The sequence below is a fragment of the Melospiza melodia genome, chromosome 3 (genome assembly GCF_035770615.1).
Source record: "Melospiza melodia melodia isolate bMelMel2 chromosome 3, bMelMel2.pri, whole genome shotgun sequence".
Lineage (NCBI taxonomy): Eukaryota > Metazoa > Chordata > Aves > Passeriformes > Passerellidae > Melospiza > Melospiza melodia.
In genome coordinates this window covers 95,148,033-95,166,104 of record NC_086196.1, presented here as the reverse complement: position 1 = coordinate 95,166,104, position 18,072 = coordinate 95,148,033, and positions in this window count along the sequence as shown.

The window sequence follows — 18,072 nt, the reverse complement described above, 5'->3', positions numbered from 1 at the left end:
TTTGATAGTACCAAGTGGCTCCTGCAATCTGCCATCCAGAAGCGGGGCAGATTACTTTTGTTTGCCAGGGAAACGGGCCGAGGTTTGTGTCTCGGGGCCTATGGCTGGGAGTGACCGGCTGGCTCCTGAAAAGCTACGATAGGCAGGATGGTGACCAGACCCATGGTGGCACCAGTGCCAAGTTGGGCTGGTTTGATAGTACCAAGTGGCTCCTGCAATCTGCCATCAAAAATTTGGCAGGCGAGTTTGTTATCCAGGGAAAAGCGCCGTTGTTTGTGCCTGGGGCCCTATGGCCTGGAGTGGACGGATGGCTAATTAGAATCCACGATACACAGGATGGTTCCCAGACCCATGGTGGCACCAGTGCCAACTTGGGCTGGTTTGATAGTACCAAGTGGTTCCTGCAATCTGCCATCCAGAAGCGGGGCAGCTTACTTTTGTTTGCCAGGGAAACGGTCCGAGGATTGTGTCTGGGGGCCTAAGCCTGGAAGTGACCGGCTGGCTCGTGAAAAGCTACGATAGGCAGGATGGTGACCAGACCCATGACGGCACCAGTGCCAAGTTGGGCTGGTTTGATAGTACCAAGTGGCTCCTGCAATCTGCCATCAAAAACTTGGCAGGCGAGTTTTGTTTTCCAGGGAAAAGCGCCGTTGTTTGTGTTTGGGGGCCTGTGGCTGGGAGTGGCCGGCTGGCTCCTTAGAATCCACGATACGCAGGATGGTTCCCAGACCAGAGGTGGCACCAGTGCCAAGTTGGGCTGGTTTGATTGTAACAAGTGCGTCCGGGAATCTGCCATCCAGAAGCGGGGCAGCTTACTTTTGTTTGCCAGGGAAACGGGCCGAGGTTTGTGTCTGGGGGCCTATGGCTGGGAGTGGCCGGCTGGCTCATGAACAGCTACGATAGGCAGGATGTTTACCAGACCCATGGTGGCACCAGTGCCAAGTTGGGCTGGTTTGATAGTACCAAGTGGCTCCTGCAATCTGCCATCAAAAAGTCGGCAAGCGAGTGTTGATTTCCAGGGAAAAGCGTCGTTGTTTGTGTTTGGGGGCCTGTGGCTGGGAGTGGCCGGCTGGCTCCTTAGAATCCACGATACGCAGCATGGTTCCCAGACCCAAGGTGGCACCAGTGCCAAGTCGGGCTGGCTTGATAATACCAAGTGGTTCCTGCAATCGGCCATCAAAATGTTCGCAGGCGAGTTTTGTTTTCCAGGGAAAAGCGCCGTTGTTTGTGCCTGGGGCCCTATGGCCTGGAGTGGACGGATGGCTAATTAGAATCCACGATACACAGGATGGTTCCCAGACCCATGGTGGCACCAGTGCCAAGTTGGGCTGGTTTGATAGTACCAAGTGGTTCCTGCAATCTGCCATCCAGAAGCGGGGCAGCTTACTTTTGTTTGCCAGGGAAACGGTCCGAGGTTTGTGTCTGGGGGCCTATGGCTGGGAGTGACCGGCTGGCTCCTGAAAAGCTACGATAGGCAGGATGGTGACCAGACCCATGGTGGCACCAGTGCCAAGTTGGGCTGGCTTGATAATACCAAGTGGTTCCTGCAATCGGCCATCAAAATGTTGGCAGGCGAGTTTTGTTTTCCAGGGAAAAGCGCCGTTGTTTGTGCCTGGGGCCCTATGGCCTGGAGTGGACGGATGGCTAATTAGAACCCACGAGACGCAGGATGGTTCCCAGACCTGAGGTGGCACCAGTGCCAAGTTGGGCTGGTTTGACGGTGCAAAGTGGCTCCTGCAATCTGCCATGCAGAAGCGGGGCAGCTTACTTTTGTTTGCCAGGGAAACGGGCCGAAATATTTGTCTGGGGGCCTCTGGCTGGGGGTGGCTGGCTGGCTCCTGAAAAGCTACGATAGGCAGGATGGTGACCAGACCCATGGTGGCACCAGTGCCAAGTTGGGCTGGTTTGATAGTACCAAGTGGCTCCTGCAATCTGCCATCAAAAACTTGGCAGGCGAGTTTTGTTTTCCAGGGAAAAGCGCCGTTGTTTGTGTTTGGGGGCCTGTGGCAGGGAGTGGCCGGCGGGCTCCTTAGAATCCACGATACGCAGCATGGTTCCCAGACCCAAGGTGGCACCAGTGCCAAGTCGGGCTGGCTTGATAATACCAAGTGGTTCCTGCAATCGGCCATCAAAAAGTTGGCAGGCGAGTTTTGTTTTCCAGGGAAAAGCGCCGTTGTTTGTGCCTGGGGCCCTATGGCCTGGAGTGGACGGATGGCTAATTAGAATCCACGATACAAAGGATGGTTCCCAGACCCATGATGGCACCAGTGCCATGTTGGGCTGGTTTGATAGTACCAAGTGGTTCCTGCAATCTGCCATCCAGAAGCAAGGCAGCTTACTTTTGTTTGCCAGGGAAACGGGCCGAGGTTTTTGTCTGGGGGCCTATGGCTGGGAGTGACCGGCTGGCTCCTGAAAAGCTACGATAGGCAGGATGGTGACCAGACCCATGACGGCACCAGTGCCAAGTTGGGCTGGTTTGATAGTACCAAGTGGCTCCTGCAATCTGCCATCACAAACTTGGCGGGCGAGTTTTGTTTTCCAGGGAAAAGCGCCGTTGTTTGTGTTTGGGGGCCTGTGGGTGGGAGTGGCCGGCTGGCTCCTTAGAATCCACGATACTCAGCATGGTTCCCAGATCAGAGGTGGAACCAGTGCCAAGTTGGGCTGGTTTGATAGTACCAAGTGCGTCCGGGAATCTGCCATCCAGAAGCGGGGCAGCTTACTTTTGTTTGCCAGGGAAACGGGCCGTGGGTTTTGTTTGGGGGCCTATGGCTGAGAGTGACCGGCTGGCTCCTGAAAAGTTACGATAGGCAGGATGGTGACCAGACCCATGGTGGCACCAGTGCCAAGTTGGGCTGGTTTGATAGTACCAAGTTGCTCCTGCAATCTGCCATCAAAAAGTTGGCAGGCGAGTTTTGTTTTCCAGGGAAAAGCGCCGTTGTTTGTGTTTGGGGGCCTGTGGCAGGGAGTGGCCGGCTGGCTCCTTAGAATCCACGATACGCAGGATGGTTCCCAGACTTGACGTGGCACCAGTGCCAAGTCGGGCTGGTTTGATAGTACCAAGTGCGTCCTGCAATCTGCCATCCAGAAGCGGGGCAGCTTACTTTTGTTTTCCAGGGAAACGGGCCGAGGTATTTGTCTGGGGGCCTATGGCTGGGAGTGACCGGCTGGCTCCTGAAAAGCTACGATAGGCAGGATGGTGACCAGACCCATGGTGGCACCAGTGCCAAGTTGGGCTGGTTTGATAGTACCAAGTGGCTCCTGCAATCTGCCATCAAAAAGTTGTCAGGCGAGTTTTGTTTTCCAGGGAAAAGCGCCGTCGTTTGTGTTTGGGTGCCTGTGGCTGGGAGTGGCCAGCTGGCTAATTAGAATCCACGATACGCAGGATGGTTCCCAGACCAGTGGTGGCACCAGTGCCAAGTCGGGCTGGTTTGATAGTACCAAGTGGCTCCTGCAATCTGCCATCCAGAAGCGGGGCAGATTACTTTTGTTTGCCAGGGAAACGGGCCGAGGTTTGTGTCTCGGGGCCTATGGCTGGGAGTGACCGGCTGGCTCCTGAAAAGCTACGATAGGCAGGATGGTGACCAGACCCATGGTGGCACCAGTGCCAAGTTGGGCTGGTTTGATAGTACCAAGTGGCTCCTGCAATCTGCCATCAAAAATTTGGCAGGCGAGTTTGTTATCCAGGGAAAAGCGCCGTTGTTTGTGCCTGGGGCCCTATGGCCTGGAGTGGACGGATGGCTAATTAGAATCCACGATACACAGGATGGTTCCCAGACCCATGGTGGCACCAGTGCCAACTTGGGCTGGTTTGATAGTACCAAGTGGTTCCTGCAATCTGCCATCCAGAAGCGGGGCAGCTTACTTTTGTTTGCCAGGGAAACGGTCCGAGGATTGTGTCTGGGGGCCTAAGCCTGGAAGTGACCGGCTGGCTCGTGAAAAGCTACGATAGGCAGGATGGTGACCAGACCCATGACGGCACCAGTGCCAAGTTGGGCTGGTTTGATAGTACCAAGTGGCTCCTGCAATCTGCCATCAAAAACTTGGCAGGCGAGTTTTGTTTTCCAGGGAAAAGCGCCGTTGTTTGTGTTTGGGGGCCTGTGGCTGGGAGTGGCCGGCTGGCTCCTTAGAATCCACGATACGCAGGATGGTTCCCAGACCAGAGGTGGCACCAGTGCCAAGTTGGGCTGGTTTGATTGTAACAAGTGCGTCCGGGAATCTGCCATCCAGAAGCGGGGCAGCTTACTTTTGTTTGCCAGGGAAACGGGCCGAGGTTTGTGTCTGGGGGCCTATGGCTGGGAGTGGCCGGCTGGCTCATGAACAGCTACGATAGGCAGGATGTTTACCAGACCCATGGTGGCACCAGTGCCAAGTTGGGCTGGTTTGATAGTACCAAGTGGCTCCTGCAATCTGCCATCAAAAAGTCGGCAAGCGAGTGTTGATTTCCAGGGAAAAGCGTCGTTGTTTGTGTTTGGGGGCCTGTGGCTGGGAGTGGCCGGCTGGCTCCTTAGAATCCACGATACGCAGCATGGTTCCCAGACCCAAGGTGGCACCAGTGCCAAGTCGGGCTGGCTTGATAATACCAAGTGGTTCCTGCAATCGGCCATCAAAATGTTCGCAGGCGAGTTTTGTTTTCCAGGGAAAAGCGCCGTTGTTTGTGCCTGGGGCCCTATGGCCTGGAGTGGACGGATGGCTAATTAGAATCCACGATACACAGGATGGTTCCCAGACCCATGGTGGCACCAGTGCCAAGTTGGGCTGGTTTGATAGTACCAAGTGGTTCCTGCAATCTGCCATCCAGAAGCGGGGCAGCTTACTTTTGTTTGCCAGGGAAACGGTCCGAGGTTTGTGTCTGGGGGCCTATGGCTGGGAGTGACCGGCTGGCTCCTGAAAAGCTACGATAGGCAGGATGGTGACCAGACCCATGGTGGCACCAGTGCCAAGTTGGGCTGGCTTGATAATACCAAGTGGTTCCTGCAATCGGCCATCAAAATGTTGGCAGGCGAGTTTTGTTTTCCAGGGAAAAGCGCCGTTGTTTGTGCCTGGGGCCCTATGGCCTGGAGTGGACGGATGGCTAATTAGAACCCACGAGACGCAGGATGGTTCCCAGACCTGAGGTGGCACCAGTGCCAAGTTGGGCTGGTTTGACGGTGCAAAGTGGCTCCTGCAATCTGCCATGCAGAAGCGGGGCAGCTTACTTTTGTTTGCCAGGGAAACGGGCCGAAATATTTGTCTGGGGGCCTCTGGCTGGGGGTGGCTGGCTGGCTCCTGAAAAGCTACGATAGGCAGGATGGTGACCAGACCCATGGTGGCACCAGTGCCAAGTTGGGCTGGTTTGATAGTACCAAGTGGCTCCTGCAATCTGCCATCAAAAACTTGGCAGGCGAGTTTTGTTTTCCAGGGAAAAGCGCCGTTGTTTGTGTTTGGGGGCCTGTGGCAGGGAGTGGCCGGCGGGCTCCTTAGAATCCACGATACGCAGCATGGTTCCCAGACCCAAGGTGGCACCAGTGCCAAGTCGGGCTGGCTTGATAATACCAAGTGGTTCCTGCAATCGGCCATCAAAAAGTTGGCAGGCGAGTTTTGTTTTCCAGGGAAAAGCGCCGTTGTTTGTGCCTGGGGCCCTATGGCCTGGAGTGGACGGATGGCTAATTAGAATCCACGATACAAAGGATGGTTCCCAGACCCATGATGGCACCAGTGCCATGTTGGGCTGGTTTGATAGTACCAAGTGGTTCCTGCAATCTGCCATCCAGAAGCAAGGCAGCTTACTTTTGTTTGCCAGGGAAACGGGCCGAGGTTTTTGTCTGGGGGCCTATGGCTGGGAGTGACCGGCTGGCTCGTGAAAAGCTACGATAGGCAGGATGGTGACCAGACCCATGACGGCACCAGTGCCAAGTTGGGCTGGTTTGATAGTACCAAGTGGCTCCTGCAATCTGCCATCACAAACTTGGCGGGCGAGTTTTGTTTTCCAGGGAAAAGCGCCGTTGTTTGTGTTTGGGGGCCTGTGGGTGGGAGTGGCCGGCTGGCTCCTTAGAATCCACGATACTCAGCATGGTTCCCAGATCAGAGGTGGAACCAGTGCCAAGTTGGGCTGGTTTGATAGTACCAAGTGCGTCCGGGAATCTGCCATCCAGAAGCGGGGCAGCTTACTTTTGTTTGCCAGGGAAACGGGCCGTGGGTTTTGTTTGGGGGCCTATGGCTGAGAGTGACCGGCTGGCTCCTGAAAAGTTACGATAGGCAGGATGGTGACCAGACCCATGGTGGCACCAGTGCCAAGTTGGGCTGGTTTGATAGTACCAAGTTGCTCCTGCAATCTGCCATCAAAAAGTTGGCAGGCGAGTTTTGTTTTCCAGGGAAAAGCGCCGTTGTTTGTGTTTGGGGGCCTGTGGCAGGGAGTGGCCGGCTGGCTCCTTAGAATCCACGATACGCAGGATGGTTCCCAGACTTGACGTGGCACCAGTGCCAAGTCGGGCTGGTTTGATAGTACCAAGTGCGTCCTGCAATCTGCCATCCAGAAGCGGGGCAGCTTACTTTTGTTTTCCAGGGAAACGGGCCGAGGTATTTGTCTGGGGGCCTATGGCTGGGAGTGACCGGCTGGCTCCTGAAAAGCTACGATAGGCAGGATGGTGACCAGACCCATGGTGGCACCAGTGCCAAGTTGGGCTGGTTTGATAGTACCAAGTGGCTCCTGCAATCTGCCATCAAAAAGTTGTCAGGCGAGTTTTGTTTTCCAGGGAAAAGCGCCGTCGTTTGTGTTTGGGTGCCTGTGGCTGGGAGTGGCCAGCTGGCTAATTAGAATCCACGATACGCAGGATGGTTCCCAGACCAGTGGTGGCACCAGTGCCAAGTCGGGCTGGTTTGATAGTACCAAGTGGCTCCTGCAATCTGCCATCCAGAAGCGGGGCAGATTACTTTTGTTTGCCAGGGAAACGGGCCGAGGTTTGTGTCTCGGGGCCTATGGCTGGGAGTGACCGGCTGGCTCCTGAAAAGCTACGATAGGCAGGATGGTGACCAGACCCATGGTGGCACCAGTGCCAAGTTGGGCTGGTTTGATAGTACCAAGTGGCTCCTGCAATCTGCCATCAAAAATTTGGCAGGCGAGTTTGTTATCCAGGGAAAAGCGCCGTTGTTTGTGCCTGGGGCCCTATGGCCTGGAGTGGACGGATGGCTAATTAGAATCCACGATACACAGGATGGTTCCCAGACCCATGGTGGCACCAGTGCCAACTTGGGCTGGTTTGATAGTACCAAGTGGTTCCTGCAATCTGCCATCCAGAAGCGGGGCAGCTTACTTTTGTTTGCCAGGGAAACGGTCCGAGGATTGTGTCTGGGGGCCTAAGCCTGGAAGTGACCGGCTGGCTCGTGAAAAGCTACGATAGGCAGGATGGTGACCAGACCCATGACGGCACCAGTGCCAAGTTGGGCTGGTTTGATAGTACCAAGTGGCTCCTGCAATCTGCCATCAAAAACTTGGCAGGCGAGTTTTGTTTTCCAGGGAAAAGCGCCGTTGTTTGTGTTTGGGGGCCTGTGGCTGGGAGTGGCCGGCTGGCTCCTTAGAATCCACGATACGCAGGATGGTTCCCAGACCAGAGGTGGCACCAGTGCCAAGTTGGGCTGGTTTGATTGTAACAAGTGCGTCCGGGAATCTGCCATCCAGAAGCGGGGCAGCTTACTTTTGTTTGCCAGGGAAACGGGCCGAGGTTTGTGTCTGGGGGCCTATGGCTGGGAGTGGCCGGCTGGCTCATGAACAGCTACGATAGGCAGGATGTTTACCAGACCCATGGTGGCACCAGTGCCAAGTTGGGCTGGTTTGATAGTACCAAGTGGCTCCTGCAATCTGCCATCAAAAAGTCGGCAAGCGAGTGTTGATTTCCAGGGAAAAGCGTCGTTGTTTGTGTTTGGGGGCCTGTGGCTGGGAGTGGCCGGCTGGCTCCTTAGAATCCACGATACGCAGCATGGTTCCCAGACCCAAGGTGGCACCAGTGCCAAGTCGGGCTGGCTTGATAATACCAAGTGGTTCCTGCAATCGGCCATCAAAATGTTCGCAGGCGAGTTTTGTTTTCCAGGGAAAAGCGCCGTTGTTTGTGCCTGGGGCCCTATGGCCTGGAGTGGACGGATGGCTAATTAGAATCCACGATACACAGGATGGTTCCCAGACCCATGGTGGCACCAGTGCCAAGTTGGGCTGGTTTGATAGTACCAAGTGGTTCCTGCAATCTGCCATCCAGAAGCGGGGCAGCTTACTTTTGTTTGCCAGGGAAACGGTCCGAGGTTTGTGTCTGGGGGCCTATGGCTGGGAGTGACCGGCTGGCTCCTGAAAAGCTACGATAGGCAGGATGGTGACCAGACCCATGGTGGCACCAGTGCCAAGTTGGGCTGGCTTGATAATACCAAGTGGTTCCTGCAATCGGCCATCAAAATTTTGGCAGGCGAGTTTTGTTTTCCAGGGAAAAGCGCCGTTGTTTGTGCCTGGGGCCCTATGGCCTGGAGTGGACGGATGGCTAATTAGAACCCACGAGACGCAGGATGGTTCCCAGACCTGAGGTGGCACCAGTGCCAAGTTGGGCTGGTTTGACGGTGCAAAGTGGCTCCTGCAATCTGCCATGCAGAAGCGGGGCAGCTTACTTTTGTTTGCCAGGGAAACGGGCCGAAATATTTGTCTGGGGGCCTCTGGCTGGGGGTGGCTGGCTGGCTCCTGAAAAGCTACGATAGGCAGGATGGTGACCAGACCCATGGTGGCACCAGTGCCAAGTTGGGCTGGTTTGATAGTACCAAGTGGCTCCTGCAATCTGCCATCAAAAACTTGGCAGGCGAGTTTTGTTTTCCAGGGAAAAGCGCCGTTGTTTGTGTTTGGGGGCCTGTGGCAGGGAGTGGCCGGCTGGCTCCTTAGAATCCACGATACGCAGCATGGTTCCCAGACCCAAGGTGGCACCAGTGCCAAGTCGGGCTGGCTTGATAATACCAAGTGGTTCCTGCAATCGGCCATCAAAAAGTTGGCAGGCGAGTTTTGTTTTCCAGGGAAAAGCGCCGTTGTTTGTGCCTGGGGCCCTATGGCCTGGAGTGGACGGATGGCTAATTAGAATCCACGATACAAAGGATGGTTCCCAGACCCATGATGGCACCAGTGCCATGTTGGGCTGGTTTGATAGTACCAAGTGGTTCCTGCAATCTGCCATCCAGAAGCGGGGCAGCTTACTTTTGTTTGCCAGGGAAACGGGCCGAGGTTTTTGTCTGGGGGCCTATGGCTGGGAGTGACCGGCTGGCTCGTGAAAAGCTACGATAGGCAGGATGGTGACCAGACCCATGACGGCACCAGTGCCAAGTTGGGCTGGTTTGATAGTACCAAGTGGCTCCTGCAATCTGCCATCACAAACTTGGCGGGCGAGATTTGTTTTCCAGGGAAAACCGCCGTTGTTTGTGTTTGGGGCCTGTGGCTGGGAGTGGCCGGCTGGCTCCTTAGAATCCACGATACTCAGCATGGTTCCCAGATCAGAGGTGGAACCTGTGCCAAGTTGGGCTGGTTTGATAGTACCAAGTGCGTCCGGGAATCTGCCATCCAGAAGCGGGGCAGCTTACTTTTGTTTGCCAGGGAAACGGGCCGTGGGTTTTGTTTGGGGGCCTATGGCTGAGAGTGACCGGCTGGCTCCTGAAAAGTTACGATAGGCAGGATGGTGACCAGACCCATGGTGGCACCAGTGCCAAGTTGGGCTGGTTTGATAGTACCAAGTTGCTCCTGCAATCTGCCATCAAAAAGTTGGCAGGCGAGTTTTGTTTTCCAGGGAAAAGCGCCGTTGTTTGTGTTTGGGGGCCTGTGGCTGGGAGTGGCCGGCTGGCTCCTTAGAATCCACGATACGCAGGATGGTTCCCAGACTTGACGTGGCACCAGTGCCAAGTCGGGCTGGTTTGATAGTACCAAGTGCGTCCTGCAATCTGCCATCCAGAAGCGGGGCAGCTTACTTTTGTTTGCCAGGGAAACGGGCAGAGCTTTGTGTCTGGGGGCATATGGCTGAGAGTGGCCGTCTGGCCCCTGAAAATCCACGATAGGCAGGATGGTTCCCAGACCAGAGGTGGCACCAGTGCCAAGTCGGGCTGGTTTGATAGTACCAAGTGGCTCCTGCAATCTGCCATCAAAAAGTTGTCAGGCGAGTTTTGTTTTCCAGGGAAAAGCGCCGTCGTTTGTGTTTGGGTGCCTGTGGCTGGGAGTGGCCGGCTGGCTAATTAGAATCCACGATACGCAGGATGGTTCCCAGACCAGTGGTGGCACCAGTGCCAAGTCGGGCTGGTTTGATAGTACCAAGTGGCTCCTGCAATCAGCCATCCAGAAGCGGGGCAGCTTACTTTTGTTTGCCAGGGAAACGGGCCGAGCTTTGTGTCTGGGGGCCTATGGCTGGGAGTGACCGGCTGGCTCCTGAAAAGCTACGATAGGCAGGATGGTGACCAGACCCATGGTGGCACCAGTGCCAAGTTGGGCTGGTTTGATAGTACCAAGTGGCTCCTGCAATCTGCCATCAAAAAGTTGTCAGGCGAGTTTTGTTTTCCAGGGAAAAGCGCCGTTGTTTGTGTTTGGGGGCCTGTGGCTGGGAGTGGCCGGCTGGCTAATTAGAACCCACGATACGCAGGATGGTTCCCAGACCAGAGGTGGCAACAGTGACAAGTCGGGCCAGTTTGATGGTGCAAAGTGGCTCCTGCAATCTGCCATCCAGAAGCAGGGCTGCTTACTTTTGTTTGCCAGGGAAAGGAGCCGAGGTTTTTGTCTGGGGGCCTATGGCTGGGAGTGACCAGCTGGCTCCTGAAAAGGTACGATAGGCAGGATGGTTACCAGACCCATGGTGGCACCAGTGCCAAGTTGGGCTGATTTGATAGTACCAAGTGGCTCCTGCAATCTGCCATCAAAATGTTGGTAGGCGAGTTTTGTTTTCCAGGGAAAAGCGCCGTTGTTTGTGTTTGGGGGCCTGTGGGTGGGAGTGGCCGGATGGCTAATTAGAATCCACGATACGCAGGATGGTTCCCAGACCTAAAGTGGCACCAGTGACAAGTCGGGCCAGTTTGATGGTGCAAAGTTGCTACTGAAATCTGCCATCCAGAAACGGGGCAGCTTACTTTTGTTTGCCAGGGAAACGGGCCAAGGTTTGTGTCTGGGGGCCTATGGCTGTGAGTGACCCGCTAGGTCCTTAAAAGCTACGAGAGGCATGATGGTGACCAGACCCATGGTGGCACCAGTGCCAAGTTGGGCTGGTTTGATAGTACCAAGTGGCTCCTGCAATCTGCCATCAAAAAGTCGGCCAAGCGAGTGTTGATTTCCAGGGAAAAGCGCCGTTGTTTGTGTTTGGGGGCCTGTGGCAGGGAGTGGCCGGCTGGCTCCTTAGAATCCACGATACGCAGCATGGTTCCCAGACCCAAGGTGGCACCAGTGCCAAGTCGGGCTGGCTTGATAATACCAAGTGGTTCCTGCAATCGGCCATCAAAAAGTTGGCAGGCGAGTTTTGTTTTCCAGGGAAAAGCGCCGTTGTTTTTGTTTGGGGGCCTATGGGTGGGAGTGGCCGGCTGGCTCCTTAGAATCCACGAGACGCAGGATGGTTCCCAGACCTGAGGTGGCACCAGTGCCAAGTTGGGCTGGTTTGATAGTACCAAGTGCGTCCTGCAATCTGCCATCCAGTAGCGGGGTAGCTTACTTTTGTTTGCCAGGGAAACGGGCCGAGGTTTGTGTCTGGGGGCCTATGGCTGGGAGTGACCGGCTGGCTCCTGAAAAGCTACGATAGGCAGGATGGTGACCAGACCCATGGTGGCACCAGTGCCAAGTTGGGCTGGTTTGATAGTACCAAGTGGCTCCTGCAATCTGCCATCACAAACTTGGCGGGCGAGTTTTGTTTTCCAGGGTAAAGCGCCGTTGTTTGTGTTTGGGGGCCTGTGGCTGGGAGTGGCCGGCTGGCTCCTTAGAATCCACGATACTCAGCATGGTTCCCAGATCAGAGGTGGAACCTGTGCCAAGTTGGGCTGGTTTGATAGTACCAAGTGCGTCCGGGAATCTGCCATCCAGAAGCGGGGCAGCTTACTTTTGTTTGCCAGGGAAACGGGCCGTGGGTTTTGTTTGGGGGCCTATGGCTGAGAGTGACCGGCTGGCTCCTGAAAAGTTACGATAGGCAGGATGGTGACCAGACCCATGGTGGCACCAGTGCCAAGTTGGGCTGGTTTGATAGTACCAAGTTGCTCCTGCAATCTGCCATCAAAAAGTTGGCAGGCGAGTTTTGTTTTCCAGGGAAAAGCGCCGTTGTTTGTGTTTGGGGGCCTGTGGCTGGGAGTGGCCGGCTGGCTCCTTAGAATCCACGATACGCAGGATGGTTCCCAGACTTGACGTGGCACCAGTGCCAAGTCGGGCTGGTTTGATAGTACCAAGTGCGTCCTGCAATCTGCCATCCAGAAGCGGGGCAGCTTACTTTTGTTTGCCAGGGAAACGGGCAGAGCTTTGTGTCTGGGGGCATATGGCTGAGAGTGGCCGTCTGGCCCCTGAAAATCCACGATAGGCAGGATGGTTCCCAGAGTAGAGGTGGCACCAGTGCCAAGTTGGGCTGGTTTGATAGTACCAAGTGGCTCCTGCAATCTGCCATCAAAAAGTTGTCAGGCGAGTTTTGTTTTCCAGGGAAAAGCGCCGTCGTTTGTGTTTGGGTGCCTGTGGCTGGGAGTGGCCGGCTGGCTAATTAGAATCCACGATACGCAGGATGGTTCCCAGACCAGTGGTGGCACCAGTGCCAAGTCGGGCTGGTTTGATAGTACCAAGTGGCTCCTGCAATCAGCCATCCAGAAGCGGGGCAGCTTACTTTTGTTTGCCAGGGAAACGGGCCGAGCTTTGTGTCTGGGGGCCTATGGCTGGGAGTGACCGGCTGGCTCCTGAAAAGCTACGATAGGCAGGATGGTGACCAGACCCATGGTGGCACCAGTGCCAAGTTGGGCTGGTTTGATAGTACCAAGTGGCTCCTGCAATCTGCCATCAAAAAGTTGTCAGGCGAGTTTTGTTTTCCAGGGAAAAGCGCCGTTGTTTGTGTTTGGGGGCCTGTGGGTGGGAGTGGCCGGATGGCTAATTAGAATCCACGATACGCAGGATGGTTCCCAGACCTAAAGTGGCACCAGTGACAAGTCGGGCCAGTTTGATGGTGCAAAGTTGCTACTGAAATCTGCCATCCAGAAACGGGGCAGCTTACTTTTGTTTGCCAGGGAAACGGGCCAAGGTTTGTGTCTGGGGGCCTATGGCTGTGAGTGACCCGCTAGGTCCTTAAAAGCTACGAGAGGCATGATGGTGACCAGACCCATGGTGGCACCAGTGCCAAGTTGGGCTGGTTTGATAGTACCAAGTGGCTCCTGCAATCTGCCATCAAAAAGTCGGCAAGCGAGTGTTGATTTCCAGGGAAAAGCGCCGTTGTTTGTGTTTGGGGGCCTGTGGCAGGGAGTGGCCGGCTGGCTCCTTAGAATCCACGATACGCAGCATGGTTCCCAGACCCAAGGTGGCACCAGTGCCAAGTCGGGCTGGCTTGATAATACCAAGTGGTTCCTGCAATCGGCCATCAAAAAGTTGGCAGGCGAGTTTTGTTTTCCAGGGAAAAGCGCCGTTGTTTTTGTTTGGGGGCCTATGGGTGGGAGTGGCCGGCTGGCTCCTTAGAATCCACGAGACGCAGGATGGTTCCCAGACCTGAGGTGGCACCAGTGCCAAGTTGGGCTGGTTTGATAGTACCAAGTGCGTCCTGCAATCTGCCATCCAGAAGCGGGGTAGCTTACTTTTGTTTGCCAGGGAAACGGGCCGAGGTTTGTGTCTGGGGGCCTATGGCTGGGAGTGACCGGCTGGCTCCTGAAAAGCTACGATAGGCAGGATGGTGACCAGACCCATGGTGGCACCAGTGCCAAGTTGGGCTGGTTTGATAGTACCAAGTGGCTCCTGCAATCTGCCATCAAAAAGTTGGCAGGTGAGTTTTGTTTTCCAGGGAAAAGCGCCGTTGTTTGTGTTTGGGGGCCTGTGGTTGGGAGTGGCCAGCTGGCTCCTTAGAATCCACGATACGCAGGATGGTTCCCAGACCAGAGGTCGCAGCAGTGCCAAGTCGGGCTGGTTTGATGGTGCAAAGTGGCTCCTGCAATCTGCCATCCAGAAGCGGGGTAGCTTACTTTTGTTTGCCAGGGAAACGGGCCGAGGTTTGTGACTGGGGGCCTATGGCTGGGAGTGACCGGCTGGCGCCTGAAAAGCTACGATAGGCAGGATGGTGACCAGACCCATGGTGGCACCAGTGCCAAGTTGGGCTGGTTTGATAGTACCAAGTGGCTCCTGCAATCTGCCATCAAAAAGTTGGCAGGCCAGTTTTGTTTTCCAGGGAAAAGCGCCGTTGTTTCTGTTTGGGGGCCTGTGGCTGGGAGTGGCCGGCTGCCTCCTTTGAACCCAGGATACGCAGGATGGTTCCCAGAGCCAAGGTTACGCCAGTGCCAAGTTGGGCTGGTTTGATAGTACCAAGTGGATCCTGCAAACTGCCATCCAGAAGCGGGACAGCTTAATTTTGTTTCCCAGGGAAACGGGCCGAGGTATTTGCCTGGGGGCCTATGGCTGGGCGTGACTGGCTGGCTACTGAAAAGCTACGATAGGCAGGATGGTTACCAGGCTCATGGTGGCCCCACTGCCAAGTCGGGCTGGTTTGATAATACTAAATAACTCCTGAAATCTGCCATCCAGACGCGGGGCAGCGGATTTCTGTTTGCTGGAGAAAAGTTCCGTGGTTTTTTTTTGGGGGTATATGGCTGGACGTGGCCGGCTGGCTCCTTAAAAATCTCGATACGCAGGATTGTTCCCTGACCCAAGGTGGCATGAGTGCCAAGTCGGGCTGTTTTCGTAGTACCAAGTGCGTCCTGCAATTTGCCATCCAGAAGAGGGGCAGTTGAGTTTTGTTTGCCAGAGAAAAGGACCGTGGTATATGTTTGGGGGCATATGGCTGAGAGTGGCCGGCTGGCCCCTGAAAATCCACGATAGGCAGGATGGTTCCCAGAACCAAGGTGGCACCAGTGCCATGTTGGCCTGGTTTGATAGTACCATGTGGCTCCTGCAATCTGCCATCCAGAAGCGGGGCTGCTTACTTTTGCTTGCCAGGGAAACGGGCCGAGATATTTGTCTGGGGGCCTATGGCTGGGAGTGACCGGCTGGCTCCTGAAAAGCTACGATAGGCAGGATGGTGACCAGACCCATGGTGGCACCAGTGCCAAGTTGGGCTGGTTTGATAGTACCAAGTGGCTCCTGCAATCTGCCATCAAAAACTTGGCAGGCCAGTTTTGTTTTCCAGGGAAAAGCGCCGTTGTTTCTGTTTGGGGGCCTGTGGCTGGGAGTGGCCGGCTGCCTCCTTTGAACCCAGGATACGCAGGATGGTTCCCAGAGCCAAGGTTACGCCAGTGCCAAGTTCGGCTGGTTTGATAGTACCAAGTGGATCCTGCAAACTGCCATCCAGAAGCGGGACAGCTTAATTTTGTTTCCCAGGGAAACGGGCCGAGGTATTTGTCTGGGGGCCTATGGCTGGGCGTGACTGGCTGGCTACTGAAAAGCTACGATAGGCAGGATGGTTACCAGGCTCATGGTGGCCCCACTGCCAAGTCGGGCTGGTTTGATAATACTAAATAACTCCTGAAATCTGCCATCCAGACGCGGGGCAGCGGATTTCTCTTTGCTGGAGAAAAGTTCCGTGGTTTTTTTTTGGGGGTATATGGCTGGACGTGGCCGGCTGGCTCCTTAAAAATCTCGATACGCAGGATTGTTCCCTGACCCAAGGTGGCATGAGTGCCAAGTCGGGCTGTTTTCGTAGTACCAAGTGCGTCCTGCAATTTGCCATCCAGAAGAGGGGCAGTTGAGTTTTGTTTGCCAGAGAAAAGGACCGTGGTATATGTTTGGGGGCATATGGCTGAGAGTGGCCGGCTGGCCCCTGAAAATCCACGATAGGCAGGATGGTTCCCAGAACCAAGGTGGCACCAGTGCCATGTTGGCCTGGTTTGATAGTACCATGTGGCTCCTGCAATCTGCCATCCAGAAGCGGGGCTGCTTACTTTTGCTTGCCAGGGAAACGGGCCGAGATATTTGTCTGGGGGCCTATGGCTGGGAGTGACCGGCTGGCTCCTGAAAAGCTACGATAGGCAGGATGGTGACCAGACCCATGGTGGCACCAGTGCCAAGTTGGGCTGGTTTGATGGTACCAAGTGGCTCCTGCAATCTGCCATCAAAAAGTTGTCAGGCGAGTTTTGTTTTCCAGGGAAAAGCGCCGTTGTTCTTGTTTAGAGGCCTGTGGCTGGGAGTGGCCGGCTGCCTCCTTTGAACCCAGGATACGCAGGATGGTTCCCAGAGCCAAGGTGGCACCAGTGCCAAGTTGGGCTGGTTTGATAGTACCAAGTGGCTCCTGCAATCTGCCATCCAGAAGCGGGACAGCTTACTTTTGTTTCCCAGGGAAACGGGCCGAGGTATTTGTCTGGGGGCCTATGGCTGGGAGTGACCGGCTGGCTACTGAAAAGCTACGATAGGCAGGATGGTTACCAGACTCATGGTGGCACCAGTGCCAAGTCGGGCTGGTTTGATAATACTAAATAGCTCCTGAAATCTGCCATTCAGACGCGGGGCAGCGGATTTTTGTTTGCTGGAGAAAAGTTCCGTGGTTTTTTTTTGGGGGTATATGGCTGGACGTGGCCGGCTGGCTCCATAAAAAGATCGATACGCAGGATTGTTCCCTGACCCAAGGTGGCATCAGTGCCAAGTCGGGCTGTTTTCGTAGTACCAAGTGCGTCCTGCAATTTGCCATCCAGAAGAGGGGCAGTTGAGTTTTGTTTGTCAGAGAAAAGGGCCGTGGTATGTGTTTGGATCCATATGGCTGAGATTGGCCGGCTGGCCCCTGAAAATCCACGATAGGCAGGATGGTTCCCAGAGCCAAGGTGGCACCAGTGCCATGTTTGCCTGGTCTGATAGTACCATGTGCCTCCTGCAATCTGCCATCAAAATGTTGGCAGGCGAGTTTTGCTTTCCAGGGAAAAGCGCCGTATTTTGTGTTTGGGCGCCTGTGGCTCAGAGTGGCCGGGTGGCTGCTTAGAATCCACGATACGCAGGATGGTTCCCAGACCCAAGGTGGCACCAGTGCCAAGTCGGGCTGGTTTGACACTACCAAGTGGCTCCTGCAATCTGCCATCCAGAATCGGGGCAGCTTAATTTTGTTTGCCAGGGAAACGGTCCGAGGTTTGTGTCTGGGGGCCTATGGCTGGGAGTGACCGGCTGGCTCCTGAAATGCTACAATAGGCAGGATGGTTCCCAGACCCATAGTGGCACCAGTACCAAGTTGGGATGATTTGATAGTACCAAGTGGCTCCTGCAATCTGCCATCAAAAAGCTGGCAGGCGAGTTTTGTTTTCCAGGGAAAAGCGCCGTTGTTTGTGTTTGGGGGCCTGTGGCTGGGTGTGGCCGGCTGGCTCCTTAGAATCCACGATATGCAGGATTGTTCCCAGACCCAAGGTGGCACCAGTGCCAAGTCGGGCTGGTTTGATGGTGCAAAGTGGCTCCTGCAATCTGCCATCCAGACGCGGGGCAGCGGATTTTTGTTTCCATGAGAAAGGGTCCGTGGTTTGTTTTTGGGGGTATATGGCTCAGCGTGGCCGGCTGGCTCCTTAAAAAGCTCGATATGCAGGATGGTTCCCTGACACAAGGTGGCACCAGTGCCACGTCGGGCGGTTTTCGTAGTACAAAGTGCGTCCTAAAATTTGCCATCCAGAAGAGGGGCAGTTGAGTTTTGTTTGCCTGTGAAACGGGCCGTTGTTTTTGATTGGGGTCTGTGGCCGAGAGTGTTCGGCTGGCTCCTGACAACCCACAATACGCAGGATGGTTCCCAGACCCAAGGTGGCACCAGTGCCAAGTCGGGCTGGTTTGATAGTACCAAGTGGCTCCTGCAATCTGCCATCCAGAAGCGGTGCAGTTGAGTTTTGTTTGCCAGAGAAAAGGGCCGTGGGTTGTGTTTGGGGGCATATGGCTTGGAGTGGCCGGCTGTCTCATTAAAAAGATCGATACGCAGGATGGTTCCGAGACCCAAGGTG